This window comes from Pogoniulus pusillus, chromosome 19 (assembly GCF_015220805.1).
Source record: "Pogoniulus pusillus isolate bPogPus1 chromosome 19, bPogPus1.pri, whole genome shotgun sequence".
Classification (NCBI taxonomy): Eukaryota; Metazoa; Chordata; class Aves; order Piciformes; family Lybiidae; genus Pogoniulus; species Pogoniulus pusillus.
In genome coordinates, this window is record NC_087282.1 from 9,424,218 (window position 1) to 9,441,879 (window position 17,662).

Sequence of the window (17,662 nt, forward strand, 5' to 3'; positions counted from 1 at the left end):
GCGCCGCCGGCCGCGCACCATGCCCGCCGCGGGGCCCGGCACGGCACGGCCGCGCTCGCCTCGGCTGGCAGCACTTCCCCCGCGCCCCCGCTTTTGTCCCGCCGCCCGGGAGGCGGGAACCGCCCGCCCCGGAGCAACCTGGGAGCTGTAGTGCCGCTCCGGGGACAGCCCACCGGACCGGGGGCCAGCCCAGCGCAACGGCCTGCCAAGCCACGGCGGCGCCGGGACTGCGGGGGTCGAGCGGCCCCGGGGGCAAGCCCTGCGAGTCGGGAGCGCTCGGTGGCCTGGCGCTGGCCCGGTGCATGGCCTGAACGTGACTGAGCTGATGGAGAGAAAGGGCTGCAGCCCCCGGAGTCCGGGTGAGACACCTTCTGTCCACCTCCGGACCCTTTCAGTGGTTGAACACCAAGCACAGATTTGTCCGTACGGCAGGTCCCCTGCCTCCGCTGTCACAGCCCACTTGGCAATCCACTGGCACACCAGGCCAGCCGCTGCCCTGATAGAACCACAGAACCACTTGGGTTGGAACAAACCTTTGAGAGACCCTGGAGTCCAACCATCAACCCACCATAGCCAGCTCGACATTAAGCCACCTCTACACAGCTTTAAAACTCCTCCAGGGATAAGGACTCCACCACCGCTGCTCTGGAAACCCTGTCCCAGCACTTGACAACTCTTCTGGGGAAGAAACTGTTCCTCATGTCCAACCTAAATCCCCCTTGGCACAAGATGAAGATGTTTCCTCTTATCACTCCTTCCCTGGAGAAGACTCCAGCTCCCACCTGGCTCCAATGACTTTTCAGGGAGGTGGTTTCTCTTCAGCCTCCTCCTTTCCAGGCTGAACAACCCCAGTTCCTTCAGCCACTTCCCTCTTAAAACCTGTGCTCTTAAACCCTTCATGCACAAGCAAACACCATAACCACACCTTGGAGCACCTTTCTCAAGCCTCGACTTTCTATGGAAGATGTCTAGGGTCCACCAGCATTTTTCCCCACTGCAAGCTCTTGGCAGGAGGCTCTGTGCCTGCTCCAAGAGAGCAGCCCCTCAGGCACAGCTTTGAGGGGCTGCCCTGCCAGCCTAGTCCTTGGAGCAACTTTGCAGTCCCTGTGCCCAGAACTGCCCAGCCTTCTAGCAGCACATAGCCCAAACACCATGCTCTTCCCCCAGAGGGCAGAGGAAGAGTCTTCTGCAATGGCTTCCTCAAGGGAACATCTCCCCATTCCAACAGGTTTCCACATGAACCACCAAAATCTAGAAAGGCAAGCTGTAACCTCCCAACCCCCTACATTTTTCTAGTGTGTTTTTGGCATTGGTATTGTCTGATAATAAACCAACCTTTCCTGGAGCAATATCCTCTGAGAAAACACAGGGCAGGGAGTTTTCCTGGTGCTATCCCTTGCCAGAAGCCCTGAGGACTTCCAGGAGCAGGTGGGTTCCTCCATCCTGATGCCCAGGAGCTGCTGTCGTTTTGGCAGACTGCATTGTTGCTGTTTTAAAGCAGGCTTCTCCCTGAAAACTGAGCAAAACTCACCTTGTTGTACCACAGCTGGGCCCAGGGAACAGCTGTGGGCTCCTAGAGACCCAGAAAACACACAGAGATATTTCACTTGACATTTTGAAAGCAAGAATAGTATCATATTGATTTTACTAAGGCTAAAACCAGTCACATTTGCGCTGCTTAAGCACCAACTGTCTGACAGTTTTACACAGTGTGATCTATCTAAGCTCACACAGAAAGCCTGCCCTGGGTAACACAAAAATAACAGTCAGGTGTTGGACAAACAGGAGCCTACTGGGATGGGTATTTTTAACCCTAGTTATCCCAGGGCAGCAGTAGGGGGTCATTGAGAGCTCCCACACATCCCCACTGAGCAAGGCAGCATTCACGAGGGACAGCCAGCACTCATCTGAATCCCAGGTGCAACTTTTCCACTATTCTCCATGCAGCTGTGCTGTTAGCTTTCCACACAAAAGCCTAACCACAACAGAGGAAACCAGGGAACAATGCTGGGTGGTTTGAAACATACATAATAATGAATGGAAATTGTTAAACATCTTAATACAATGCCCAACCAGTTTAGCCTTCCCTCCCCAACAAAACAGAGGATTAAACTTAGATCTACATTACATGCAGCTTTCTCAATGCTTTCTGGATATTGGTCTGATGTTTTTTTCTGGCCTCTTTGTGTTAGCTGGAAGAGGGAGTTTGCAGACATCTTTCCTGCTGCAGCCCCCTGCCATAGGTGATGAACAGATCAGTGATGCCCAGGGAACCACAAACCTTTGAGGCCAGGTACCTGTGTGTTTCTAAAGGCCAAGGTGGCCTAACTGACCTGGCCCAGCAGAAAACAACCAACCCAACATATTGTATTCATCTCTTCCATCGTACATTGCTACAGGTACAGGTGCTCCTCATCTTTCACCTGCATTAACTGGTGAGAAACCAAGTTGGTCTCACCAGCCACACTTGTCACGATTTCCATGCTGTACAGATCACAGCTCCTCTCCAGTTTGATTTGAAATGCAACTAGTTTTAGTTTTCAAAAGTTTGCTGGCCTTAGAACTAAAATGCAAGCCTTAATGAAATGGAATGAAGCATTACATCTTTAATGTGTTGCCAGCAGTGGTTGCGGCTAAGGTGTTGGAGAGAGGCTTTTCCAGGTAGTTCCCAGATGAATCGAGTCCAAGCAAGTCAGCACAACTGGGAAGCAGGTACAGGTGAGCTCCTGGCTTCTCATACTCTGTCACAGCAGAACCATGGTCTCCTGCTGTGGACCAGACTGCTAAAATCCATCCCTCTCCCTCCGTACCCTGCAAAGGCAGGATTTTGATGGAGAAATCAAGGCAGCTGCCATTCCATCCCACTTTGGCTGCTGACACAGTGGCCTCAGATCAGCAAAATCTCCATCTCAGCCAAAACCACCCTGACTGGGCTTTTTCACACTCTGAAACAGTCTGCATGATTCAGCTGCTGACCTGATAGCAGCTGTATCAGCTCAAAGGCCTTTTAAAAGGGAGTCTAGTTTTAACGTCCTTTTTTTTATGCCACAGACCCCCATCCCCAGTGCAAATAACACACATGGCACAGGCAGCACCAAAGGGGCCCCCATCCTGCATCCACTGCCTACAGCTAGTGGACCAGCCATCTGCTGGGCTGCCTCAAAAGGTGCATTGCCAGCAGATCCAGAGAGGTGATTCTGCCACTTTGCTCTGGTGAGCCCTCACCTGGAGTACTGTGTCCATATCTGGAGCCCTCAACATGGAAAGGGCATGGACCTGATGGAGAGGGTCCAGAGGTGGGCCACAAAAATGATCAGAGGGTTGGGGCATCTCTGCTACAACGGCAGGCTGAGGGAGCTGGAGTTGTTCAGTCTGGAGAAGAGGAGGCTCTGGGGACCTCATAGTAGCTTTCTCGTACCTGAAATGGGCTACAAGAATGCTGTTTACAAAGGCCAGTGGTGGTAGAATGAGGGACAATGGCTTCAAACCAGAGAAGAGCAGATTTAGGCTGGGTGTTAGGAGCAGTTTCTTTACTATGAGAGCGATGGAACCCTGGAACAGGTTGCCTAGAGAGGCAGTTGGGGCCCCATCCCTGGAGACATTCAAGATGAGACTTGACAGGCCTCTAGGAAACAGGATCTAGCTGAGGATGTCCCTGCTGACTGCAGCAGGGGTTGAACTGGATGACCTCTGGAGGTTCCTTCCAGCCCAGTTTGCGATTCTATGACTGGCGAGTCCCGGGGAGATTTTTGCACCATACAGCTCAGCCGAGAGCCCTCAAGCAGCACCAAAACCTCATTCTACTGTATGCCAGCCAAGCTCTCAGAAGACTGCCAACCAGGACACGAGCAACACAACCCAACGGACTGTTGTGAACTCTTCACAACGTGGGAAAGCCCAGCAAGCCCTTTCACCAAATAGCTTTCATGCTCTGTATCCTTTGTTTTTCACGTTCACAGCGAAGGGGGCTTTTGAACCCGAGTCCCTGGCTGGTAGCTCAGGAGGAGGCGAGAGCCCTTCTGCCCGCTAGCCTTGGGCAGGCGCAAACCCTCGCAGCCGTTTCCTTGCGCACCACCGGCGCGTCTCAGTGCGATGTTCTTTGCTTCTTCTGCCACCGTGTGGCCAGCGGGAGGATGACAGCCGCCGTGGGCCGAGCAGCGATCGCCACATCTTCAGGCGGAGCTACTTGTTTGCGATACCCGACCGAGCATGACGTGAATGTTGATGCCTTACTTCCCTGTACGAGGTCCGTCCCGCCTCCTAGCGCCTCCTACAGACGTTTTTCTTTAATATCGTGGTGTCTCGAAGTAGATCTTGTTAATTCCTATTATTAAGGCTCGCAGGTAATTTAAGGGCACAACGCTCCTGTTGACCTGCTGCTCGCATTGGGTGGAAGGGTCAGGGAAAGTGCACTTGCTGCTGACCATGACCGCAACTACAGCTCTCTGTTTTTAAAGTCTTTTATTTCCTCCTGAGGACCATTTCTGTCTAGGGAAGTCTGTACTCATGTTCAGGGCTGCTGCACCCCCAGCAGAGACTGACAGGGCTCTGTCCTTACCTGCAGGTACATGAATAGGTGCTGGAAGCCTTCCTGGGGGATGTCAAGGATGCACAGACAATGCCATTTCCCTCCCTTCCTCTTGGTGTGGATCATTCATTGAGTCGGTGACAGCTGTGTTGTGTCCTAAGAAATTAGAATGTTTTGGACAGGAGATCCCATATGGAACGGCTCTTTGTTCACATGCGAGACTTTCAGACCCAGCCTGCTCACCCTGGCTGCACAGGCTGGCCAACAGGCACAGGACCAAGAGCTTGCTTCCTGAAAGCAACCAAAGACTCACAGACATTGCACCTGGGAGTGCTACCTGTGGCTTCTAGCTGCTGACACTTCTGGGTATTCTTCATTGCTCTCAGGATGGCAAGGAGTAAGCTGCATGCTCTTCTAACACCCATTTGCCTGCAAAATGCAGTTCTCAGCCAAGATGATCCAGAGAGAACGATGTCAAAGGTCTTACAAGGAGCATATTTGCAAAATGCATACGAGGGGCAGAAGCCCCTAACTGTCTGCAGAGGGATTTGCATGCAGACACGCCTCAGTGCTCCCCTGAGAGCTTGCACATCCGATCTCCTCCTCCTGGAGCAGCTCAGTGTGACAAGCACCAGTGGAGAGCACCACACTATGCCAATTTCAAAAGTCCTTTGTCGCAGCCTGTGCCAAAACCATTTCCTTCAGACTTATGACTTCCTCTGGGAAGTCACAACCTGCAGTACAGACCTTAGGGAGTGCTGTGGACTTTCCTGAGCTTTCCTGGGAAAAAAGGAAGAGGCAAGCTCAGGGTATGCACTGAGCACTATGGAGTTGACTCAGCAGCATCCACATTGCAGTGTCCATCGAGGAAAGGGATCTGCACATGTTTTTCTTCACTCCAAGTCCATTTTAAAATCAACTTGTCCATCCACCAGCAGCATTCCTATCTGGAGCAGGGCATAGGGTTCCAACAATGATAGCTGCAAGCCTGTGCAGCAGTTGTACCTTGCAATCTATCAACACAAGCCCATCAAAACCAAACAAAACTCCAATAAACCGAAACCACACACACAAAAAAGGCAACCCTGAGCAAACAATGAACAAAAGAACTTTAAAAATCACCCCTCAGACCTCTTCCTACAGCTGCACTATGCCTGGAAGATGAGTTGTAAAGTCTGATGTAGAACACAGCAAGACTGACGTCCTAGGTCAGGGATCTGGGGTAGACCCTTGCTAAACTCAGCTGCATTAAGATACGAATGTAGTTTCACAAGGTGAAAGTTCTCTCTCAGATGAGACCTGAGCTCGGATCGTTGCAGAAGACTTTAAAAATCAAAACTCTTGGTTAATAAATTGGTTCTTGATCCCACAGCCAGTGATACTCTGTAGCAAAAGCCCTTCCAATTAGTACACTGATAGTCCTTCTCAAGAGGCACTTTCCCCTTAATCTGAAATGACCTATTCAAATATGCAGCAACTTAGAGAGTGATGATTTATGAAAGAGAACTACTACCAATTCTGGTTAACAAAATTTCCCTACTTAAAAGCAAGCTTTTTATAAGGTGAAGAGCAAGTATATTTAGCACATGTGACAAATCTCTACACCTCAAATTGCATCACATTTCCTTGTGGCCCAAGACAAACATGTTCATTAAATAAATTTGATTATATCCTTCCTCCTGCCAGCAATATTGTTTCCAACAAGGCTCATTTAACCTAGAAAAGGAAAGCTTTCATATTTTGTTAATTTCCAGGCCTCACTATCTTCTATTTCCCTGCAAAGTCATAATAGCCTCTTTCATAACAATCAAGAAAAGCTCAGAGAGTTACTCTCACCTAATTAAGCCTTTTTTTCCCCCTTAGCAATTCCACAGAATGCATGACAGCAAACACCTCAGCTCTCATTTCTCATGTAATAACACAGAGGATCTACAACTGATAGCAAAACCCAATGTACTCAGCCCCTCAGAGCTGGCATGGGGTGAAAGCAGCCCAATATCACACACTGTCATTTTTCATTGCATTTTCATGCTATTTTGACTGATCTAGAGAAAACTCAGCTGTGCCCTGATGTGGTTATCCCCCAACAAAAATATTTTCCAACACTTCCTTCTAATTCAGCTAGGAAACTGCCACCAGAGCATGCTGGCACCCAGCCCACCCAAATCAGAAGGTAGGAGCTGCAAATATGAGAAAGTGTACACAACCACCAACTTCTCAAGCTCCAAACCAGGCCACTGGAGGTTTTATCAACCCTAACCCCCTTTCCAAGGTTTAAAGTCCACTAACTCTGCTGATGTGTTTATTTAAGTATGTACATGCTGTAACCAGCTTGCAGCAACAGTGTAACCTGAGAGAGAGCCCCACACCTTAGTTCTGCCTGACCGCAGCATCACACAATGGTGGCCACTGGGAGAGACCTCTGAAGATCACAGAATCACATGAGTCACAGGATGTTAGGGGCTGGAAAGGAGCTTGAAAGATCATCCAGTCCAATCCCCCTGCCAGAGCAGGTTGCAGAGGATCATGTTCAGGTGGAGTTAAAAGAATTTCTCCAGAGGAGACTCCACAACTTCACTGGGCAGCCTGCTCCAGAGTTCCAGCAGCCTCACAGCAAGGAAGTTCCTCCTTCAGTTCAAGTGAAACCTCCTGGGTTGTAGTTTGTACCTGCTGCTCCTTTTCCAATCACTAGGTGCTACTGAAAAGTGTCCAACCCCATCCTCTTGACTCCACCCTTTAGATACCTATATTCATTTATAAGACCCCTTTCAGACTGCTCTTTCCCAGACTAAACAGCCCCGGGTCTCTCAGCCTGTCCTTCTGAGAGACGTTCCAGTCCCCTCAGCATTGTTGTGGCCCTCTGTTGGACTCACTCCTGTAGTTCCCTGTCAGCTCTTCAACTGAGGAGCCCAGAACTGAACACAATACTCCATGTGAGTTCTCACCAGAGCAAAGGAGAGAGGGAGGAGAACATCCCTCAGCCTGCTGGTCACACTCTTCACCCCAGGATGCTACCACCCTTCTTGGCCACTCCTCCAGCCCAATCCCAAGGCACAAAGGCCAGGGAGCAGAGGCTGCTCACCTCCTAAACAGTCATTGCTACTGCAGGACAGGATTTTTGAAAATTTTGGGTTGTTTGCTTTTTAATTACCTCCAGTTTGGAATAGAGGAAGGAAGAGTTGCATGTGAAAGACCTTGTGCAAAGGTCCTGAGAGTAGAGATTAACAATATCTCTGTCCAGAGGAGCAAGATCTATTCTTATAGATTCCTGTGATGTGAAATTAATGTGCGAGCCTATACCTTCTCTGGCACAACTTGACACTGTGTCTCCAGTAACAGAACAAGGGGACACAGTCTGGAGTTGTGGCAGAGGAGGTCTAGGCTGGATGTTAGGAGGAAGTTGTTGTCAGAGAGAAGTGATTGGCATTGGAATGGGCTGCCCAGGGAGGTGGTGGAGTGGCTGTGCCTGGAGGTGTTGAAGCAAAGCCTGGATGAGGCACTTAGTGCCATAGTCTGGTTGATTGGCCAGGGCTGGGTGCTAGGTTGGGCTGGATGAGCTTGGAGGTCTCTTCCAACCTGGTTGATTCTATGATTCTAAGCAAGACCATAGATCACCACAAAACTAGTTATTAAAGGATAAAGTTGAACAAAACAGAGGAAGAGAGAGAAGGGGAGAGAGAGGGAACAATGGAGGAAAAAGAAAAGAACCAGGGAAGAAAAAGAGCAGGGAAGGAAAAGAGCAGGAATTATATTACCATCAGCTGAAGGAGGGGCTGAGGAGAGAGAGATGCGTGCGTGACCCAGGGATGTTCTTCTGTGGAGGTCATCAGGAGTTCTTCTTCTGGAGTTGTTCTGCAGGAGTTGTTCCTCGAATTCTTCTGGTGGAGGTGCACATCTCGGCAGGCATTGCTCTTGTCTTTTCACACAGATTTTTAGATCCGTGTTCAGGTGCAGCTCAGCAGGGAATCTTTCTGTGTATTCGTGCATTCGCAGGGGTCCGGCGGCAGCACCGGGGAGGGCCTGTGCCCCCTCCCTGCGCTGCTTAGCTGTCCATACCCCCAATACACATAAGACTTTTCTCTTCAGGGTAGCTAAGGCATGCACATCCTGGGCATTCAAGCCAGGCTGAGGTCCGGGAAGTCCGCAAAGGCACTGTATCTCTGTTGATTTGCATCCCTGAGCATTCGGCGGGCACCTCGGCTGAGCCCGGGAGGGTAACAAAGGCAACCTTTATCTTTGTTGATGACCAAAGGAGAGACGATTTAGAATCTCACACCTTGCCCCTCACAAGTCCTAGTCTCTGCCCCCAAGAAAGCCTCCACTTTGCAGTGGCTGTTTATATGACCTACAACACCTGATGGGATTCACAGGGACAGTGGTGGGGAATGAGGACCACCTGCGGCAACCCACAGGGTGTGGCCCCTTGCATTTGCCTTGCAAGACTCCCGTTAAGGAGGACCATTCACACTTAGCCTGAATTGACCTTACAGCCCTAAAACAATGTTCGAAGTACCTCAGGACTGGGCTCACCTTCCCCATGCTGCACCTTAGATCATAGGGCATCCTCACTGTCAGTGTCAGGAAGGTTGACTCCAAAGGATCTCTGCATCTGAAATCTGGAAGTGATGATGAGACCCGTGATGGGTCACATCCTCCTGGGAAGGCTTGTAAAGGTGGGGAAAAGACACAATTGAGTCTTTGTTAATAAAGTACAGCATGAGACATAGCTGTGCATTCGACACCAGCTTGCTGTGGGGGGGCTTCCTGCCCTGTCCACATATGTGGGACAAGTTAAGAGCTCTTAAAGCAGCTCCCAGAGTCATTATCTCCTTCCCTGGAAGTGTTAAAGAAAAGAGTGGATGGCACTTAGTGCCATGGTCTAGTTGGTTGGCTAGGGCTGGGTGCTAGGTTGGACTAGATGATCTTGGAGGTCTCTTCCAACCTGGTTGATTCTATGGTTCTATGATTGATTCCAAATCTTCTTCCAGGGGTAGAGAGGAACAAGGAGGAGTTAGGATATGAAGTGTAATTGCTGTTTAATCCCCTGGCAGTGGGCAGACAGCAAAGCATAAAGAAGTGGGTGAAAGCACAGCAGGGCTGTGGGTGCAGCCAGGGAGACCTGCAGCCTTGCCACATAGTCCCATCTGCTAGGTCTCCTCCTGGATTTTCCAGTTCCAAGAGAGTTTGGTGATGTGCTGTACACAGCAGTGGGCTTAGTGTTGTCCAAGCAGTGCTCTTTCCACACCTTGTCTCAAGAAAAAAAAAAAGCAATGGTCTCTTTGCTGGCCTCCAAGTTTCAGTTGGCTCAGTTAAATTCTGATAGCAGTAACAAGCGCCAGGAGAAAATCCAATCGTGCAAGGCAAGGTTGGTATGAGAAAGTGGGTCCAGCCATGCCCTGGTGTAGGTGTATGCCCACAGGCACTTGCTGAAATATCTTTTCACCTCTTCATGGTACCATACAAACCATTATCAACTTTTGTAAAGCTCAGACAGGTGCAACCTCCCTCCATCCCTCAGTCTTAGGAGGACCCATGCTTTCAAGAGAGTTGTTGGAGGTCGTGCTGGCAGCCACGAGTTCCCTGAATGAGCACTGTCAGCACTGAATGGGCTGCAGACCTGCAAAACTCACACATATTTCTGCATCAGCAGTTTGCAACAAATGCTGCTGCATCCCAGGCTTAGACACAACAAAAATGTTCCTGCAAGCAGAAACCAGGTCTTACCTAACCTGACCCTCCTGAGACACCTCAAAGAAAGTTGTGCTAGATAACATAAAGATGTTTAAATGCAAAGCATGGTTGCATCACCCAGGTTGCTCCAGTTCTCCCTGAAGGAAATGCTGTCAACACCATTTACTTACTGCATCAGCAGGCAGAAGGTGATAGAACCCTAAAATCCCAGAATCATTTAAATTGGACCATCCAGGCCAACCACAGGGGCTGCTCAGGGCAGTTGCTGTTGCATCGTTTCACGTTTCTCAGCAAGTTTGAAGGGCCAGCACTTCCGAACAGACCCAAGACTTGTGGGAGGCTGTTGTTCATCACCATCTCATTCTTGGTGAGGTCACCTCCAGGCAAGCACTGTTCTGGGCACCATGCCTGGCCTTGGCACACCCGCTAGCAGACTTGGCATGCTGGGACCAGCCTGGGCAGAACTGCACCTCACCCAGCTGGCAGCAGGCTGTAACACTGAGGGCCATACCTCCCTGAGACCTCCTGCCCTTGCTGGTTGTTCATCTATAAGGCTGTAAGATAAATAGCAGGAAGAGAATGATGGAAAAAGGGCCCCTGATCACTCTGCCTGTCCCAAATGTGCACACTCCTGTTGAAGATGCTGGTTTTCATGCATGGCAGGAGCAGCCCAGCCTGTTATCCCATGCCACTGAGTGGCCATTGGTTAATGTATTTTGGTTTATCTTTTCTCACATTGATCTCAAGAACTCATTTCTGAGATGTTACTGGCTTTCATATAACCATTTTTAACACGGAGTTGTCGTTGCTCACCTTCTAAATATGATAAGAGTCATATTCCTGGTTGGTGCAGACCAGGACTATCTCCTGATTGTAGTAGGGTTTAGCTTCTCTACAGCCAGGGAAACACCAGGACAGGGGGTTAGATGCTGGAATGTGTCTGAGCTGGCTGCACCACTCACTGCAGGTCAGAGGAAAGCACCTTAGACCCATCTAACTGGTTTCTAACAGCTGGTTCCCAGGGAAAGTTTCATTCAGCTGTCCAGCAGTGACAGTCAGGCCATTTCTGCCTCTGGACTTGTCTTGATGGCTCTCTCCTCTGCCTTTGAGTGTCACACAGGGCACGCTGTGTCCCTGCATAGCTGCCAGCACCAGCGCTGAGAAGCCTCACTGCCGGGAACCTCCGGGAGCACCTGAGGGAGGTGGCTGCCAGCTGGCTATGCAAAATGCTCCCAAATCCACTCAGCTCACTCTCTCCTCATGATTTCAGAGCTGTGGAAAGCAAGGCTCAGTCCCAGCATGACCATGTGCTGGGTTTGGGTGCCGAGGGCTTGGCCTCCTCCCAAATCTGGTGGGTGTGTGAGAAGGGGATAAACTTTGAATTTTCTCTCCCCATGTCCATCCATGACCCCAGGGAAAGGATCCTGGCTGGCAGGAAAGGACCAAGTGAAAGGAGCCTGGACCATTCCCTATGGGGGCAAGTGTAGTGCCAGCCCACCCCCAGAGCATCTGCTGCAGGGACAGGTCCCCACTTCTTCCTCTCACCCTGCCCACAGCACTGCAGCTGCTGGGATCCCCACCAGACAGAGACAAGTGTTCTCCCCCAGCACTGTATTTCCAGATGAGTGTTCATTTGTGCTCCAGTTATTTACAGCTTAGTTACAACGAGCCCTGCAGTCACTGACAGCTGACCCTGGCAGAGTAAGACAGAACTTTACAGCAGACTGACAAGGCAGAGTATCTGGAGTTTCTCTTCTTTACTCAGCCTCACTGAGGGAAGAGGTCTACTGGTTTTAATTCCTCTGGACCACCAAGGCATTGTCAGTTCACCAGCAGTGATGTGAGCAGAGGTGACTCAGGCTCTGATGCCGAGCACAGCTCAAGTCCCAGCACTGTTGCAGCCATGAAGAGAAACCTGCTGCACCTCTGCCCTCAGGTACAACATTTCCAGCTCTGGCAGGTGGTTTTTCTGCACATGGACCCAGACAGAGCTGGGCAGTGCAAGTGCTCCAGCACATCTCTGTGACAATGTGGCTCTGCTAGACATGGTGTGTGCTGGGACAGGTTGTATTGGGTGTGAACACTGCTCGTTCTCCCATCTCAGAGCTGAACTGAGCACGGGTTGGGAATCACTGAGGACTGCAGAGTGCCAGGCTGTCAATGACAAGGGAGGGGTTTGCTTGATCCACAGGTCATTAGTCTGGGAGGGTGGCAAGATCAGGAGGAATGATTCTGGGAAAGGAGCCTCCAGCAGCCTCCACCACCAGCTGCGTTGAACTGAATCTTCCCTGATGGGCTGCAAGAATGCACAGGCACATGGGCATCACTCTCCTCCACCATGACAGGGGGCTCCTTGTAGCCCTGCCTCATGTGCCTGAGGACGAGGGGCTGAGTGATGCTCTTCTGCAGACCGTCCACGAGCGTTCTCTGACCTTCATTAGCAGGAAATGAGACAGCAGCCAAGGACTGAGGGAGGGGCTGAGTCAGCCTCCGACCTGCAGAGACAGCTTTGCCTGGGCATCAGCCAGCTCAAGAGACAAGCTTTTCTCCTGAGATATTTGTTCTGCTCTTCCTCTCTTCCGCAGACTCATCTGGGTCCAGACTCCCACAGAATGCTAACACTGGGTCAGCAAGTGGCCACTGTTCCCTTTGCAAATGGCTTTGCAGTCCGGCTGCCAGAGCAGCATCTTACAAAAGTACTTTTGGCTCACTCCTATGGATTGCTGGTTTTCAATCCATGCAGAGGACAACGATGCTGTTCATGCCCCAGGATCCACTGCCCAGGGCTGCCGACCCTGGCCAAGCACCACAGAAGCTCTGCATGAGCATGGGTCCTGTTGCCACTGAACTCTAGGCCAGACATCTTCTGGGACATGCCCTCCTGCTCAGGGGATGATGGCAGACTGCTGCTTCCTCTGATCCTGCCTCATCTTCAGAGCAAGCATCGCCCGGCGGTACAAATCTAGGAGGAAGGGAAGCAGTCAGGTACCAGTACAGGTGCCAGTTGCTTGGCAGCCTGCACTGAGATCTACAAGGACATCCCAGACTCCTCAATAGCCCCCACCTTGCCTGGTAACAGCACTTGTTTCTGGTCTTGTCTCCACACCAAGCAGCCCATGACCAAGCACAGCTCGTGCCCTGCTGCCAACAGGCCAGACCTCACAAGACTTATCAATAAAATCTGTCCTGAGAAATACCAACCAAAGGTGCTTGAGACCTCCTCAGGCTGCTGCTCCACGGCAGGTTCCTGTGATTTTATTTTGTTCTTGATTTTCTTCTTCTTTTTCTTTTTCATGCCCTGTGCTGGATGGAGAAATTAAAAAAAAATCGAGTATCATATCTGGGCAAGGATGCACTTGTAACCAAACCAGCTGAGAGGTCTGCTGCAGGGCATCCACAGCCCTCCAGCATGGAGATGCTCAGAGGTGTCTCTGCTCTTCCCTGGTCAGACTTCCATGATCTGCAAGCAATGCCAGCAGAGATGGCATGACCAGCAGCCTGGCATACCACTGTGTTGCTGGCTCCCAAAACCACCCTGCAGAGTGTTCTGAGGGGTCCTGGAGGGTTCTGGGGTGTGTGGTACCAGCAGGCCTCCACAGCTGCCTCTTGCCTGGGTGAAGGGTGGCTGTTAGAGTGGGCACAGGCTCCTCCTGCCCAACCCTGTTGGGAGGCAGCAGCCCCCTGGCAGCCGCGGCTCGGCTGTCACCTCCTCCTCCTGGTCCTTCTGGCTCTTCAGCTGGGCTTGGCTGCCCTGAACTCTTCTTCCTCACTTTCACCTTTCTCTTCCTTCTCCCAGGGCACTTCATGCTCTCGTCCTGGGCAGGCTAAAGGGGATAAGGGGAAGATGGCAGAAGCTTTGTTCTATTCCGTTCATTTCATCCCATCCCGTTCCACCCCGTTCATCCCTTTCCACCCCTGGGGGGCTCACCGGGGGCAGTCGGCGGCGGGCGGGTTGCAGCGACTGGGGTTCCCCGCTCTTATCTGCGCCATCCCGGGCATCCTCCACGGGAGGTGGCGGGTCCCTGGATGGACGAGAGCGCGGCGCGGGGGAATAGGGGCGAGCCCCGCTGGGAGGAGTGGAGAACACGGACTGGAACAAGCACTCACGGAGCCTCGCACCCACCTGCGGGCGGGGGGGCGGCTGCGGGGTGCCCTGGGTGCGGCACCGCACGGTGTAGCGGCAGCGGCGGGCGGCGGTAGCGGGGCTGCGGGGACGGTGCGGAGGAGCCAGCGCAGCCCCGGCAGGATGGTGCGGGCCGGACCGGCTGGCGGGGGCCGCATGGTGGCACAGGGCTCCTGCGGATCGAGGGACAGGGTCAGCTCCGGTACGGCGTAGGGCCGGGGGCGGTAGCTCCGGTGAGGAGCGGGACTGCGGGATGTCAGCCCCGGTGCGGAGCGGGACCGGGGGCGCCCAGCCCCGCACTCACGATGCGGCAGGGCGAGCGGTTGTCGTTGACCAGCCGCTCCAGGGCCAGGCGCTCGATCACCTCGCACGGCAGCAGGGCAGTCGCCGCGTCCTGCTTGTTGGCCAGCCTGGTACACGGGGACAGCGGCCGCCACCCCGCTGAGGAGGCTGGATGCTCTCTCCCAGTTTGGCTGCCACTAGGCAGGCAAAGCTGTGCCCTGGCCCTTACCAGGCTCTAGAGCCTCCTCCTCAAGCCTTTCTCCTGCAATGCTTCCAAATCCCGAGCTCCACCGGGATCCCCGTGTCCCACCACCCTCTGACGGTCCTCAGGGCACCACATCTCCGCAGCAGCCCAGACAGGCACCCCACGATCCCAGCAACAGGTTCCCACTCCCTCCACGCCCCAAAGCCTACAGGTCACATCCCAGGGACTCAGCCTTACAGCAAGATGGGCTTCCCAGAGATATGAGGATGGCTCAGGACACGGCTCAGGACTTTGTGGGCCTCTTCCATTCTTGCCAGGTCACTGGAGTCCAGGACAAAGAGGAGTCCGTGGGCTTCACTGTAGTGGCTGCGCCAGGTGCTGCGAGAGCGCTGGCCCCCAGGCAAGTCCACCAGTGTCACCTCAAACCTGTCCACTCGCAGGCAGGTCTGGCCAGGCCGTGCTGTGGGCAGCACCTCACCAGCCAGTGCTGTGTGAGGGAGAGGGAAGAGAGCTGGCACAGCAAGCCTGGGAGCATCCCTGTGGCAGTGCCTCCTCCTCCCCAGGCCATATCTGCACTCCCACTACCAGGGCTGCCCAAGGCATGACCTTTGCCCTGTACACTTCCCCCAGCACAGCAGCTCTGTCTCAAGTGTCTCAGTCCTTCGAGGCTTGGGCACTTGGTTGGAAAGCATCAGAAAGCTGCTGTCTCCTAAAGAGGCTGCCTCCGAGGCTGTGCTGCTCCTCACCTTTCTCTATGTCCATGATAACAGAGGTTTTCCCTGCGTTGTCCAGCCCCATGACAAGGATGGTGATCTTCCTGGGGAGCGACAACAGTGGGTGAGCCTCCTGGAGGAAAGCTGCACTCCCTGGAGAACAGTGACCACTGCTGGCGCCGCGGCAGCAGGCCAGCAGTGACCCTGAGCATAGTGGCTGAGAAGGTGCAAGTACAGTCCCTGGTGCTCAGGCGAGAGAGGCAGGATGGTCATAGAAGTTCTGGCTGAGCTGGGGGCAAGGACAGAGACAGTCCCTGATGTCCAGAAGATGACAAGGGGAGGCACAAGCATCTGGAACAACACCAGTGCCATGGGACAGCCACCCTTTGGGGCCTTCAGTGTGCATCTCACAGCAAGGATCTCTTCTCACATCATACAAGATGAAACAGTGATAGGCACAGGCCAAACAAACTGTTCCTTATATGCAAACAGTTAAGGATTGCTCTTGGTGTCCTCCATGGTCAGTAAGTTACAGGTACACAGAGCTAGGGAGGGGCAGCAGGGACATTTTACAAGGTTCTGCCCAGACTCAGGAGGTTTTTCCTGTTACTAAACACTCCTGTTCACTCTCCAGTGACTTGCTCCACCACAGCTACACACAGAACATTTCCCCTGTGGTTGACAAGTCACAATAGTCAGTCAGTGTAATTTTCTTCCTTAAGCATATAGAGCAGGCTATTGTAGGTGGCACAGATCCACCTCCAGCATTACTGCAATGTGTCCTAGTTGGTAGGAAAGGATCATAAACCCCCTCACCACCCACAGCATCTGCCTGGGCTGGTGCAGTGCCATCACCAGAGAAAGAACCTGGGTTTCCTGACCCATGCAAATACAGCTGATATTTCAGTTTGTCCTTCTCAGCTTTTCTGGGGAGATGCTGAGCTTGCACAGGAGGAATCCTGCTGGGGATCTTCCTGCATCTGCACCCCTGCCCACCTTGCTCCCTTCTCTGGCCAGCTCCTGCCTGCTGGAGAGGCAGCAAGGACACTGGTATGTCTCATCCTGTGGTTTGGGCATGGTTCCTGTAAGAGCCACTGCTGTCACAATATTATTGCACTGGGGTCCTCACTCATAAATGCTGTGCCCACCCCAGGAGCCCCGAGGAGCAGGTATGGGCACCTACCTGACGGGTTCCTGTATGGCCTGCAGCCATGACCAGCAGTGAGAGAAGAGGTGGAACATTCTTGAGAGCCGCACGGATGGATGTCCTCTCTTTATCACCTGTGAAGTGAGCAGCCCTCTGTGTCCCTGTGCATCTCACCTGGGAGAGAAGTGTCTCATGGCCCAGCACTGCTGCTTTCAGCCTGGTGCACGGGAGACAAGCTTGGAGACAAACCTCAGCCCTCCCAGCCACAACCCTGAGGGCACAGATCCCTCTTGACTGGACCCTGTCCTGGCAGCCCCTTCTTGCATTGCAGGAGCACCATCAGCCTCTCACCTGCTCATCCTTGCTGCATGGCTCCTGCTCACATCTCTTTGCGTAGCAACTGCTTAAATCTAATCTGGATTTAAATTACTTACTCCTCACAGTCTCCTTAATCCTGGGGCGGTGGGGTCAGCCCAGGCCAGTGGCCACTGGGACATGGAGTGCTGTGGGGCTGCCCACCGTGTCAAGTGGCACAGCATGGGACTGCATTACCCACCTAGCACCGGGCAGCCCCACACCACCACTGCTGCCTTAGATGGTTTGTGGTAGGGACATCACTTGACAGTCCACATGGGGTTTCCAGCTGAATTAGTGTCTGCTCTAATGAATGGTGTCCCTCCTTGCTGCCTAATCCCTGCATGGATGTGTCTCTGCAGCCTCTGCAAGGAGCAGTCCCTGCACAGTGTGCAAGGCTTGGCTGCCTGCCCAGGGCTGGGGAACACCACCATCACCGCTCACTGCTTGTGTTCCATGCTCTAATGAGGCACCCTCTGAGCAGCAGCAAGTCCTGTTCTGCTCAGAACAGAAATACCAGCCAGCCCAAGCAGGCACCTGACTGGGAGCAGGGAGGTGGTGAGGACCCTCAGACAATGGGCCAGACAGCCAAGAAAGCCCCAACTCCTTGATCTCCAAC